The sequence below is a fragment of the Choloepus didactylus genome, chromosome 9, assembly GCF_015220235.1.
Source record: "Choloepus didactylus isolate mChoDid1 chromosome 9, mChoDid1.pri, whole genome shotgun sequence".
Taxonomy (NCBI): Eukaryota; Metazoa; Chordata; class Mammalia; order Pilosa; family Megalonychidae; genus Choloepus; species Choloepus didactylus.
Window position 1 is genome coordinate 36,966,837 of NC_051315.1, and position 13,776 is coordinate 36,980,612.

Below are 13,776 nucleotides of genomic sequence, written 5' to 3' on the forward strand. Positions count from 1 at the left end.
TCTAAGTTCCTGAGCCAGGAATTAAACCTAGACATTCACCATACTTCTAACCACTGCCTCCGTCTTTAAGGTGAAAGAAGTATTTATTGTACTTTTCATTCCACTTATTGGTAACATCTATAACAGAGTTTTTAATTTTATTTAGGAAACAGCACTCTTACACCACCAGGAGATTAATGTTGGTTTCTTTCTTCCCAGCCTTAGTCCATTAGAGCCGATGATGGCTTCTACCCATCTGCCAAACAAACCCAAACCAATCAGTTTATCCTCCTCTGTGGGCCCTAGCCAGTAAGTTCTAGACCGCTAAATAAGCACATGGCAATGGGAGCTGGGTCTGGCTGAGTTTGGGCCTTACTTTCCCCATCTGTAAAATGAGCAACTTCCTGGAACTACACAAAGGAGGCCACACTGTGGAACATTGGTGAAGGTGTCCATGTACCTCATGTGTCATTCGTTGCTCACCAGGAAGTAAATGTGGGCTCTAAGGCTGGGCATGTAATTAGTCCAGAGCTCTCTTTCCAAAGTAAAATACTAAATTTTAAAAGGTCATGTCATCAAGGCTGAAGATAGTATGGGCATTTATATAATGTATAATATGGCCAAGCCTATGCTGAATTAATAATTCTAATCATCTTCAGTGACTGTAGGTTTCAAAAGGGTACAAGAAATACTTTTCAGAGGGGACAGTGAGGGGAACATGCAAGAGAAGCAATGCAGAGTTTGGAGAGATTTGGATTTTAATCCCATCTCTGCCATTTAACTGGCTGGCAATTTCATCTTTTATCTCTAAATTTGTACAATGAATGGGTGGAATTAGATAACCTCTAACAAGGATCAGTAACAAATCAGATCCTATATACCCTCCTACCCCTACTTTCCTTTCCCTATTTTCTGAAGGAGGAATAATCTTATTTCGAACATGGGCTTGAGTTTTATGACACTGCAAACCTTGACATTTTAACAGGGAAAAGGAAGGTGACAACACTAGGCCACTTATTTCTCAAGTCATAGATTATTTGGTACAGAATTGCAGATTTGGGGTTCTTCAAAATGGTTCTTCTATGACAAAGCAAAATTAAAAGTCATATATGTTATTAAAGATGTCTTGTTATTCTCATGACCCTTGTAATATCACTGCATATTTGAAAAAAGCCCCTACTACACTGGCAGACTCATTGCAGGGCAAGAAGAAGATAAAATATCTCTGAACACTGACCCTCCCTCAGAGAGAATACCTGTTATCCTCAGGAAAGCCTAGGATTCTACAGATACCTTTCCTGCTGGAACAAGAGACTGCAATCACAAAAAAAAATTTTTCACCTTCAGGGTACAAACTATTGACTTAATGAACAGCCTTCTAGAGTAATGATGCTTTCCATTTGCCAATATTGAAAACCTTTAAGCATTAGTGTATAAAAGAACACTGTGTTCTTCCTCTGCTCAGTTCCAGGGCCACAGGGCACACTGGCACACCCTGTTCCTGTCTTACTAATGCTTGTCTTCTGTGTGCAGCTCTCACTGCTCCAAGTAGGTTTTGGTTGGCCAAGTGAGCCCAGATTAAGGATGGCCAAGACTCAGGTATTTGGCTTTTAACATATTGAGGTTCAGGTAGGACATCTGTAATATCTACTGCTGAGTAGCAAAGTACCACAAACTTAAAACCACAACACATTATCTCAGTTTCTGTAGGTCAGGAGTCCCGGCATAAGATAGAAATCAGTGTGTCAGCTGGGCTGTGTTCTCATCTGGAGGCTTGAGTAGGGAAGGATCTACTTCCAAGTTCCCTCAGGTTGTTAACAGACTAGACTTCATGGTAGCTTGCTTCAAAGCCCCGTACTTCAGGGAAAGTCTAGACCCTCTTAAAGGGTGCACCTGATTAGGCCAGACTCATCCAGCATAATCTCGTCATTTATTCAAAGCCAACTGATAAGAGCTTTTAATTGCACCTGCAAAATCCCTTGACCTTTGCCACATTCTGTTAGTTAGAAGCAGGTCCCAGGACTCAGCCACACTCAAGGGGAAGGGATTGCACAAAGGTGAGGATTCTAAGAAACAGGAATCATGGGACCACCCTACAGTGTGGCCACCACAATATCTATATAGTTAGATTGACTCCATCCCACCTCAGTTTCCCCCATGTCAGGACATTGGATTAACTGTTGTGTCTTAGTGAACACACATATTTTTATAAATAAGGGGAAAATTTAATATATCCTCAAGTGCATATGTTCTGGGATTTTTTCAATCATAAATCCTGCAGCCCAGGATATCTGTCAGAAGTCCAGGTCAAGATTAGAGGTAAGACTGATGTAATCAGCAAAAATCTTTTTTGGAACCTGCAGTGGATGAGATCAGCTAGAGAGAGAGTAGACTGGGAAAAGGAAAAGCGTGAACAGCAGAAACTCAACATCTGTGTGCCCAAGGGTGAGGGGTGACAGGAAGAGACGGGAGCATTGGGCAGAGAGTGGAAAGAAGGGGTGTCTGATGATCCAGAGGGTCCTAACTTCCCATATTAGAGCCATGTGGAAAATCGAGTGCAAGTGAGGTTGGGATGGTTAGGAAACAGGTAATGAGAGTTTAGCAGTGATGGGAGTTTAGCATGATGATAAAAGTAGAGTACTAAGGACCAGTTCACAAAGCCTGGGTCCAAGTCCCATCCTGTGGTTTTGGGCATCAGAAGCACCTACGAGAGCTTTTAAAAATACAGATGTGTGGGTCTCACCCCGAGCTGGTTGAATCTAGATTCATGATACATGATTTTGTTGGTTGGTTGGTTTTCGTTTGTGTTTGCCTAGTTGGTTGGCTTTTTTGTTTGTAAACTCCAAAGACAGTATGGATTGCAGCTAAGATTGGGAAAAACTTGTCTAATCTTTCTGTGACTGGACAAATAACTTTACTGAACAGCCCAGAATTTATTTCCTCAGCTGCAAAATAAAGTTATCAAATTCTTTCCACAGCTCCATCAGCTCTAAGGATATACAGAGAATGTAAACTCACTGGGCAAGGTCCATGCCTACTTGGAAATAGTGTCGATTGTGATTAATTCCTTATAACAAATGCTCTTTCCTGCCCTTTTAAGGTTTTGAGACTGTATGCTGTTAGGAAAATAATTCTGTCTTGGCAGTTCATTGCAGAGTAAAATTATGATTACTTAGATTCCCTACAGCCATTTTTAAATTTACTTCACACCTTCCCATCCCATGCAATCTTAAGTTCCCAAATCACCCCCAGAACATCAGCACGCTGGGAGAGAGAATTGGTCTCCGTGGTCTAATCACCACTTTTCAGGTGTTCATTGCTTGCCAAGGGCAGAGAGGCTTCCAGGCCCTCTAGACCACACAGTCAGTGCACCCCTTCCAATCGTGATTTGTCACTGTGATATTTGACTCCAATGACAAAAGTTAACAGTCCTTAAGATGTTGGTTAGGAGAATTTTGCGTGCTTAATATTTATACATGTTGGGTTCCTCGGGGATTTTCCTAGGTCCTCTTTGCCTCTCTACCTCCCAGCCATGGATTTTAAATACCACCTTTAACCTGCTGACTTCAAAATTTTTATCTTTAGCCCAGAACTCTGCTCTGAATTCCATTCTCCTACATCCAAATGCTTTGTTGACATTCCTTGAAAGTCTTACAGTCATGCTCACACTTAACCATGTGCAAAATGGTTATTCCAACATTCCCCTCTCCATCCCACCCGCACTTACCCTGGTCTTCCCCATCTCAGGATATGGCACCACCACCCACCTAAGAGTCATCTTGGTTCCTCTCTTCCCTCATCTCCTCCCTTCCATTCTGATCCACCACGTCATCTGACATGAGCTCCAAAATATAGATTGAATTTGTCTTTGTCCTGACTACCACCCACTGGTCCAGACCACTGATACCACTAACACCGCAGCAGCCTCATAACCCTTCTCCCCACTTCCATTCTTGTCCATTGCCAATCAAAGCTTTTAAAAACCAGATTATATCAATTGCCAATATCTTTATATTGGAAAATAAAGACCTTCCAAAGGCTTCCCATTGCTCCTGACATCCCGGCTCCTACCATGACTGCGAGGTCTGGCGTGTTCTCACCCTGCACCACTCTCTAAACTCATCTCACATCCCTTTCCCGCTCACACCTGCCCACTGGTGTATCTGGTCATGGACTTGAACACACCATTCCTGCCTCAGTGACTTTGTACACAGAATTTCCTTCTTCCTAGAATACTCTCTTCACCTATTAGCACCTTCTTATCTTTTAGGTCTTGAGGATCCCCTCTTCAGAGAGTTGCTCGCTGACCATCCTATCTAAACAAAGTCCCCTCCTCTGCCACTCTCTGTTCCAGCCTTCTCCTGTGAGTGTGATGAAGGAAATAATTTGTGTTATCTTATTTGTGGATTGGTTCTTTCTTGTGTTTCCCTGAGACTCCAAAGGGTAAGGACTAGTTCTCCATTGTATTCATTGCCCTTGGCCCAGAGCCTGGCAAACAATGGTTGTTCAGCTACTTGTTGAACAAACAAGTGAATGAATAACAATTTCTACTAAACAGGGTGAAGAGCTTTCCTTTTAATTTATTTTTTATTCTTTTCATTGTTATTTCAAGCAAAAACATGGCAATCACTAAATAATAGTTTCATTGCTCTCAGACTTACTGGCCAAACTTTTGAAATCTAAAATAGTTTAGTTGTGCTTAAAATGATTGACCTAAAGCTCCAGAAACTGGGTTCCCTTGTGAAGCTTCCTTTTGTGGTTGCTATCTTCTCATATGGCTTTAATACAGAGTCTAGCAGATGGTTGTGGGTGGAGAGTGGCAGAAAATAGGCTTTAAGATTCCCAAAAGCTATTTTTCTACTTGTTTATTTATAAGGAATAAGCCATTGTACTCAAGTGTAAGAAAACCTAGGTTGGAATGCTGCTGGCTTCGTCCCGGTGTTTGTAAGCCGGAAATATTTCTTAATCAATGATTGCTGAAAAGGTTCATATCAAGGGTCTGGGGCTAATCATTGTTTCCTTCTGCATTGTGCTCTTGGGGTGTAATTTTGTCAAAAAAAAAAAAATCAGATTTCAATGCAATTGTCAGGAATTTAGTAACTTACCAAAGCTTTCTGTTTAAGCTATTGCAGAGGTAAGCCGCTCACTCACACCAAAGACACATCAGAAGTTTGCCAAAAATACAAATGCCGTTTATATCCAGCTGTTGATGTTTAACACCAGTTCTCTTCCAGAAGCAACTTGACATGGGGTTAATTTTCCGTCTGTCACCTGTTCTGCCTGGCTGTTGGAGAGAGCGCTGTTCTCCCCAACGGAGAAGAAACTTGTTTCGGTGCTTATGAAAGAGGTGAGCTCTTTCTCAAAGGCTTTTCCCTTTCTCCATTCTGTCCTGGGAAGAGATTGTATAGAATTTTTTTAACTAAAAAAAGGAGTCCTACCGGCGATCTAGTTACATATGAAGAAACTGAGACTCAGAGAGGTAAAGGAACTTGTCCAAAGTCACAGAGCTAGAAGGTGCCTGATCTGGGACTGATCCTAGAAGGAAGCCAATTCTCATGTGCTTTCCATTACACGATCTTGGTCCAACAAATGGTCGTTTAAAGTGGTTTCCAGTTTAGTCATAAGGTCTCGTTTTGAAAGAGTCAGGTGACTATGTTTCTAATTAACAGTTAGATAGTTTATTATACACATTATACAGGTCACTATATTCTTTGGGACACCCCCCCTTAAATACTGTGTGCTTTGAAATTAATATTTTAAATGTCAATTTGCATTAAGGTTGATGTTGAAGATTATTATATACATAGGTGGTAATTTGTCAAATTACACACTTTTTTTAAAAATTGCGAGCCAACTATTCCAAAACTTTACATGTATTCACTAATTCAGACTAATTTTGTTGGATTACAGATAATTATTTTCATGTATCTAAATTAGGTATGTCTTTCAAACTAGCAATTTCACTGGAAAGTTGGTAAATCATTAATTAATTCTGGAAGTAGTGAGCTTCTACTAATGACCTTCAAGAAATCTATAAAAGATTGTTGAAAGTTTGGATCACCCTCTGCTTTTGCTGCTTTTATTTACTAATTTTTCAGAATACCTTAATTTGCTTATCAGCAAGTAATCTATTGAGCACTGGCTGTGTGTTGGGGATATAAAGATTTAAGAGGCTTGGTCCCCTAAGAAAAAACGACAGATGGCATAAAGCAATGAGAAGGATGGGAATAGAAATCAATTGACTCAGATCCTTGTCCCAACTCCTGCTTCTGCACGTGTAACACTGAATCCCCTTAACAAAGTTCCCAAACTCCAGGACTTCGCCTTACTCAAAATAAAAGCAAACACACTCCTCTGGCCCTCTATACAGCCCTTCTTGCCCTGCTCCCTGCCCACCCTTTAGATCTAATTTATCTCGGTTCCTCTCCTGCGGCCTTATTGACCTTCTTAGTCTCCATGGCACCCACCAAGCGTGATCCTACCCCAGGGCCTTTGAACGAGCTGTGCCCTCTGTCTGGAACACTCTCTCTTCCCGTCTCCCTCTTACATTGCTCTCAGTTCAAATACCTCCTCCAGGGCCTTCCCCCACCATCTTTCCAAAGACTCCAGTTAATCTCTCACTTCACTCCTTTCTTTTCTTTACTTTTTCCTTTCTTTTCTTAATAGCATATGTACTACTTGAAATTATGGTGTGTATTTGCCCATTTACTTATTTGTTGTCTGTCTCTGCAATGCTGTCTCAGACTGCTTGTCTGTCTTAGTCTTGAGTTTATCTTCATCACCCAGCTCAGTAGCCTGGCCCATAGAAGGCCTTCAGAAAACCATTATTGAATGAATAAGTGAATGAATGTTGTTAGGCTGATTACAATATGATCGCCTTTACTTTTGACTCCTTGATCTGTCTTGAAATGTCAAAGTGAATTCAAGTCTCCAATTATTATTGTTTTAATCTATTTCTACTTGTGTCTTTTGTAGTTCCTGACTTACTAACTCTACATTGTGTTCTTTTGTGGCTGGATTTTCATAACTGTGTCAACTCACTGTGAAGTGTTTTTAGCTGAGTGCCCTTCTTTTTCATTTTTAATGATTTGGGGTCTAAATGCTGCCCCACCTGACATTAAGGTAAGGACCCCGTCTTTCTTTATGTCTGAATTTGCCAGATGGACTTTGGCCCGTCACTTTTTGTTTGCTTGTTTTTTTTGAAACTAACATTTATTAAGAACTTTGTGTCAGATACTATCCTAAGGGCTTACATGCAGTATCTCCTTTTTTTTTTTAAATTCAATTTTATTGAGATGGATTCACATACCATAAAATCTTCCAAAGTGTACAATCAACTGTTCACAGTACCATCATATAGTTGTGCATTTATCACCCCAATCTATTTTTTGAACATTTTCATTGTACCAGAAAAAGTGAAAATAAGAATAAAAATAAAATAAAGAACACCCAAATCACCTCCTCTTCTCACCCTATTTTTCATTTAGTTTTTTCTCCCCGTTTTTCTACTCATCCATCCATACACTGGATAAAGGGAGTGTGATCCACAAGGCTTTCACAATCACACTGTCACCCATTGTAAGCTACATAGTCATACAATCGTCTTCAAGAGTCAGGGCTACTGGGTTGCAGTTTGATAGTTGCAGGTATTTACTGCTAGCTATTCCAATGCTTTAAAACCTAAAAAGGGATATCTATATAGTGCATAAGAATGCCCACCAGAGTGACCTCTCGACTCCGTTTGCAATCTCTCAACCACTGAAGCTTTATTTCGTTTTGTTTCGCATCCCCCTTTTGGTCAATCCCACGATATGGTCCAGATTCATCCCTGGGAGTCATATCCCACATTGCCAGGGAGATTTACACCCCTGGGAGTCAGATCTGGCCCATCATTTTATTTGTAATCTTTCTGATTCACATTGTTTTGGGTATGTCTCCTGATATAGCATAGAGTTGTGTATTGCTTTTAATAGATCATGTAAGTCTGTTACATTTTTTAGTATGAGAGGTATGTTTTGTCTCACTTCTTTCTTTATAAAATATTTTATTTTATATTTAATGCTGATATTAATGTTCATGTGTTTATGTGTTTATTTCGTTATGTAGGTTTGGTTTCTTTGTTCATTTGCTGCTGTTGTAGTTCTCCTTGCATTAGGAAGCTTTCTGTTTTTGTTTTAGTGATTCTCTTTATACTTATGTCTTTATATGACACCTTTCCTTCCCACTTTCTTTAAATGGCATCTCTTGGTTCCCTACTAGGAGTGACATTTGATTAGCTAATGTCTTCCTTGCTTGCTGCCCCTCTCTTCTCTCTATCACTTGATTTTAGTCAATGATACTAACTTTTTTTCTTTTTTTACCTTTATGTTCTAAAAATAACACTTATATTACTATAAATAATACCCTATGATCACCGTTTATTCACATGAGGCTATCACTAATATTATTCTACTTCCTACTTTCTCTCTCATTTTTGTTGATTTTATAATTTCTTCATTGTTAGAACACATAACATTAACCCCTTATTTTCACTTTTATTTTAATTATTACAGTTTTTAATAGTTCTTAATATCTAGTAAAGATGACATTTTGTAATAACCTTGGTTATTCTTGAAACTTCTTCCCATATGAATTTTAGAATCAATTTCTCAAGTTCTAAGATAAACCTGGTAGGGAATTTGCTTGGAATTGCATTGAATGTTGGATAAATTGGATGGAATTTAATCCATAAATATCTTTGCATATTTGTTATTGATCTTCTTGCTGGGTGTGGTTTTTGTTGCTATTGTAAATTTCTTGAAAAACGATGGTTTCTGCATTAATCTATTGCTTGTTTTTCCGTAATAGCAATGGGATGCCTGACCTCCACTTCTTCCCCTTACTCCTCGTTGCACTTAACGCTGGGTAGTCCCCGTCCCTCTTCCTCCAGTGCACCTCCACCGGGCCACATGGCCCACCGCCATTGTCCCATCACACTGACCATCCATCCTGCAGATTCTGGCCAGCACGCCAGACTGTCTGCCATCAGGGCAGGACCAAGGTCATATTCTTCAGTCTTTTCTGATCTTTATGCTTTAATGAGCTCCATTGTTTTTGATGAAGAGGCTCTTATTTGAGTCTAGTCAGGTGTTGGGGGGGACCCTGAGCTGGGAGAGGAGACAGTCAAGACACAGGAGAATATGGAGGGAGAACTTGCAGAATTGGCAAGTGGTGAAGTGCGGAAGTAAGGGAGAGAGAGGGACGATGCCATCTCACTTGCTTTCTTCTTCACACTCTCAAGACCTGCAGAGGCTCGGAAGCGGACGCCACCTTCTCTCTCAACGCCCTGTCCGTCCCACACCTCTCCCTTCTACCCCCGGTTCTGCATCTGCAGTCCTGCAGGCCCTGGGTTCCCTGACTGCGATGCCCTGGGAATACTCCATGAATAAAGGAGTGAGAGCTGTTGCATATGTTATTGTCTTTGCACCCCTGGAGTAGGTGAGGATGGCAAAATCCTGCCCAACACGTGTTTGGCACCAACATGGCTAATGGAGGTGAACATGTTAAGCCCCAGGCCACGAGGCCCTCCTTTTGTGTGTACTAACCCCTTGGGCAGAAACACGCCATGTCTGCCAGCTACCTACGCTCCTCGAAGAGGGCAATTTGGCCTTCAGATGAGGCTACATTCTCTTTACTTCCCTTTCACAACATTCAAACTTTAAGTGATGTACTTCAAGTTATAATGTACTTAAAGTTATAATGACATAATGACCTCATCCCCTCTAAGCTCCTTGAGGACGGGGAGGGTCCGGCTGCCCCAACACCAGTGCTTGGCGCATGTTAGGCCCCAAATCAGTAACCTGCTGGGTGGCATGAATTGCATGAATGGAATTGTTTCTATCACTGCGAAGGAGAAAACTCCCTTTCTAAAGATCTTCCCTCTTCTGGACCATGCAGAAGCTTCTCTCTCCCATCTTAAAAGAGCCCTCCATTAAGGGCTCCCACCCCCAGCTCACTAGAGGATGTGACCCAGAATTTCAGATCACATTGGCACAGAGGCCGGAACTCGTCGTGCCCTTGACAAAAGCGTCCGGTGCAGATGGCTGCCAGCTGTGGCACGGTGTCCCCTGGAGCTCTGCCAGCCACCACTCCATATAAAATATGACACCCACCCGTTAGAGCCTGGTGGCAGCTCTGCTCTGCCCTTGGCACAGGCAGCCTCGGCCCCTTCTCCCTCACGATTACTGAGAAGCCTTCCCGCAGTGACACAGGGCCAGGGCTCTGGGATCCAGCACCAAGAAGCCTTTTGTGCTAATTTATAACCACAGTGCCCCAAAAGCCTAGCCTTGAGAATGTCTGTAAGGCACGCACACTTCCAGGGCTGGCAGCCACACGAGAACACCCGGGCAAGAGGGCTGCTGGGGAGCCGGTGCCCAGCACGGCGGCCACAGGGCTATTTGGGGTCCTTGATCCCGGCTCTCAGCGTTCCCATCTCTGCCGTTCCTTGCCAACCCAGGTTGCAGCCAGTTCCAGGCAAGAAGAGCTGGGGTCTTGGGCAACTCTGGCAGCCCCCATGGACTGCAGCAGCCCTGAAACATTGCAAATTGCTTCTGGGCCTCATGGCCCTGCGGGGTGGCAGGAACTGAGCTAGGTTTCTCCCTCTCCAGAAATTGCTTGAACATGAAATTTTCTCAGCCATGTCCACCTCTCCTGCCTCCCCCCAACTATCTTCTAAACCCTGGTGAGCATATTGCCAATCCCCAGTGAGAATATAAGTGTCATCCTCCAAAAGAGGAAGGTCCAGGACTGCGTTTTGCCCTGTTAGCACCCGCTGCTCAGGCATCCAACTTTTTATTTTTGCTGTTTTATGATTTTACTTCCAATGACTGTTAAGTTTGAAGACCAACACAGCGCTGTCCAATAAAAATATAATGCCAGCCACACGTGTAATTTAAATTTTTCTAGTAGCTACATTAAAAAATGTAAACAGAACAGATGAAATTAATTTTAATAAAATACTTTATTTAAACCAATATCTCCAAAATATTATAATGTCAACATGTAATCAATATAAAATAATTAATGAACTGTTTTACACTCTTATTTAGTCTGTTTCAATGTAGCGTTTTACATTTCTTCAGTTTTTAAATTAATATTAATTATAGCCAAATAAAAATTTTAAACTCAGTTTCCTCAGTCATTCTAGCCACATTTCAAGGGCTCAAGAGCCACGTGTAGCTAGGGGTTGCCATATTAGACAGCATAAGTAGCAACATATTGGACTCTAAATAAAGTAGGCAAGTTTTCTGAATTTTACTTCATTATCCTAGTTTGGGGCTCATCCACCTTTTTACAGACAGGACCCCTGAACCCTGGTGTCTTCTTTGTCGTCTCTTTTTCATTCTGAGGATGAAGCTCCCATTTGTTCAAGCTCCTGTTTCCTGAGCAGGGCTGCCAAGTACGGGTGTGCAGGTTATGTACTGTGGCCAGTTGTAGGGCTCATATCTGGCATGCATGGGGTTGGCCATGGGTGGTGCCTTTTTCTATGGGTTGATGAGACTGTGCCTGAGATCTTCCTTCTCATTCCCCCTCCCTACTCTTAGCACATCATGTAGCCCCTCCAGATACACTGGAGAATCTTGTGCCCCTCAAACAGAAGGTGGGATTCTACACATATAGATGCTTTGTCATTGTGCTAGAACATATCCTCCTTCCACAGGGAAAAATCTGCAAGAACCTGACTGGAACTGCCTAGAGCTGCTGTGTGAATCAGAAAAGGTGCTCCCCTACCTCCGAACCTCTCTGCTCCTGGGTGGCATCCTCCCCTTCACCCCAGCCCACCCGACTCCCACCCCCATTTGTACTAGAGTGTAAATGACTGAAAATTGCTTGAAGCAGGGCCCTTCCCAGGGTTTTCCATAATTAGGTAAGGCTCAAACTTTCCAAGAATGATGCTCTAGAATTTAGACCAAATCAATGATTCTCAAACTTAAAGGTGCACCAGAATTTTCTGGAGGGCTTGTTAAAATGCAGTTTGTTGGGCCCCACCCACAGAGTTCCTTGGTGCAGGGTAGGGCCTGGGAATCTGCATTTCTACCAAATCCCCGGCAATGCTGATGTTGCAAGTCCAGGGCCCACACTTTGAAAACCACTGCTGGGACCTGAGGTGCCCCTGGCTCTCATCTTCACCCTAGAAACTCCGGAGTCCTTTTTCCTGCAAATCATGGTGCCTGAGCTTTCTGGGTAGAGATTCTGCCCTGACGTGGATACTTTTGTTCCCCCTCAGCAGGTCTCTGGTATTCTCCATGTGAGAGCTTGTTGGCCAGGGATGGGTGTGCAGCCCTGTTTTGCACGCTCCTTGCGTCTGTGACCCTCAAGTGATGATGGTAATTTTCAAAACCCCACAGAAGTATTACATTAAATTCTTCCTCTCCCCACCCTCAACTGAGTGAGACCAGGGTTCTGATTCCAGAACAGATTAGGAGCTTTCCATCTCTTTGTTATGAATTGTAAATGTTGTAGAGAGAAAAATCAAAGAATGGTCTCTCCCTGGCTTCTCTCCTTCCCCACTGGATAAAGACGTTGGTTTTTCAGGAACCCCAGCTTGGCTTCTGAAAGCCAAAGCAGTGTCAGTGGAATATTGAAAAGCAAAGCAGGGACCCCCACTTGGTCCCAGCTTTCCTTGGAGAGCAGGGAGGCCTTAGTAAATGTCAGCAAGTTGAAAACAGTCTGCTGGAGAGGCGATTGGCACGCATAGTTGAACCTCTTGAGTCATTATTTCCAGGTTGTGACGGCCTGTCTGCCAGGACACTGTGGATGGGTCCCCAGATTGCTGCAGCTTCCAAAATTGGGTCTGGTTTTGTGAGTGGACGTCTGGATGTGCTGCCTCCTGGGGAGGTGGGGGTGGTGGAGAAAAGAGCAGATTTTAAAGTGCTTCTTAGATTAAAACCCAAATCATCTCCAGTCTGCACAGTGAGAACTGCCTGAGTCAGATGTGCTTTCTCTAGGCACAGTCCAGAAATGACTGATTCTGAGCGGTGGCCCCTGGCTGGCCGGTCACTTAACTCTTTCCAAACTGGTGGGCTGGGCAATGCAGCAGGAAGCCCAGAGCACATTTTGAATGGGAGGCTCTGAACATTAAATCACTTGGGGAGCTTTTTAAAAATGGTGCCTAAGAGTCTCCCCCTGAGTACCTCTTTGTTGCTCAGATGTGGCCCTCTCTCTCTCTAACTGAGCCATCTCGACAGGTGAACTCGCTGCCCTCCCCCCTACGTGGGACCCAACTCCCAGGGGTGTAAATCTCCCTGGCAATGCAGAATATGACTCCCGGGGATGAATGTGGACCCGGCATCGTGGGACTGAGAGTATCTTCTTGACCAAAAGGGGGATGCAAAATGAGACGAAATAGTTTCAGTGGCTGAGAGATTTCAAATGGAGTCGAGAGGTCACTCTGGTGGACATTCTTATGCACTATAGATAACACCTCTTAGGCTTTAATGTATTGGAATAGCTAGAAGTAAATACGTGAAACTACCAAACTCCAACCCAGCAGTCTGGACTCCTGAAGACAATTATATAATAATGTAGATTACAAGGGGTGACAGTGTGATTGTGAAGACCTTGTGGATCACACCCCCTTTATCTAGTGTATGGATGAGTAGAAAAATGGGGATAAAAACTAAAGGACAAATGGGGTGGGATGGGGGGGATGATTTGGGTGTTCTTTTTTCACTTTTATTTTTTATTCTTGCTCTGGTTCTTTCTGATGCAAGGAAAATGTTCAGAGACAGATTGTGGTGATGAACACATAACTATGTT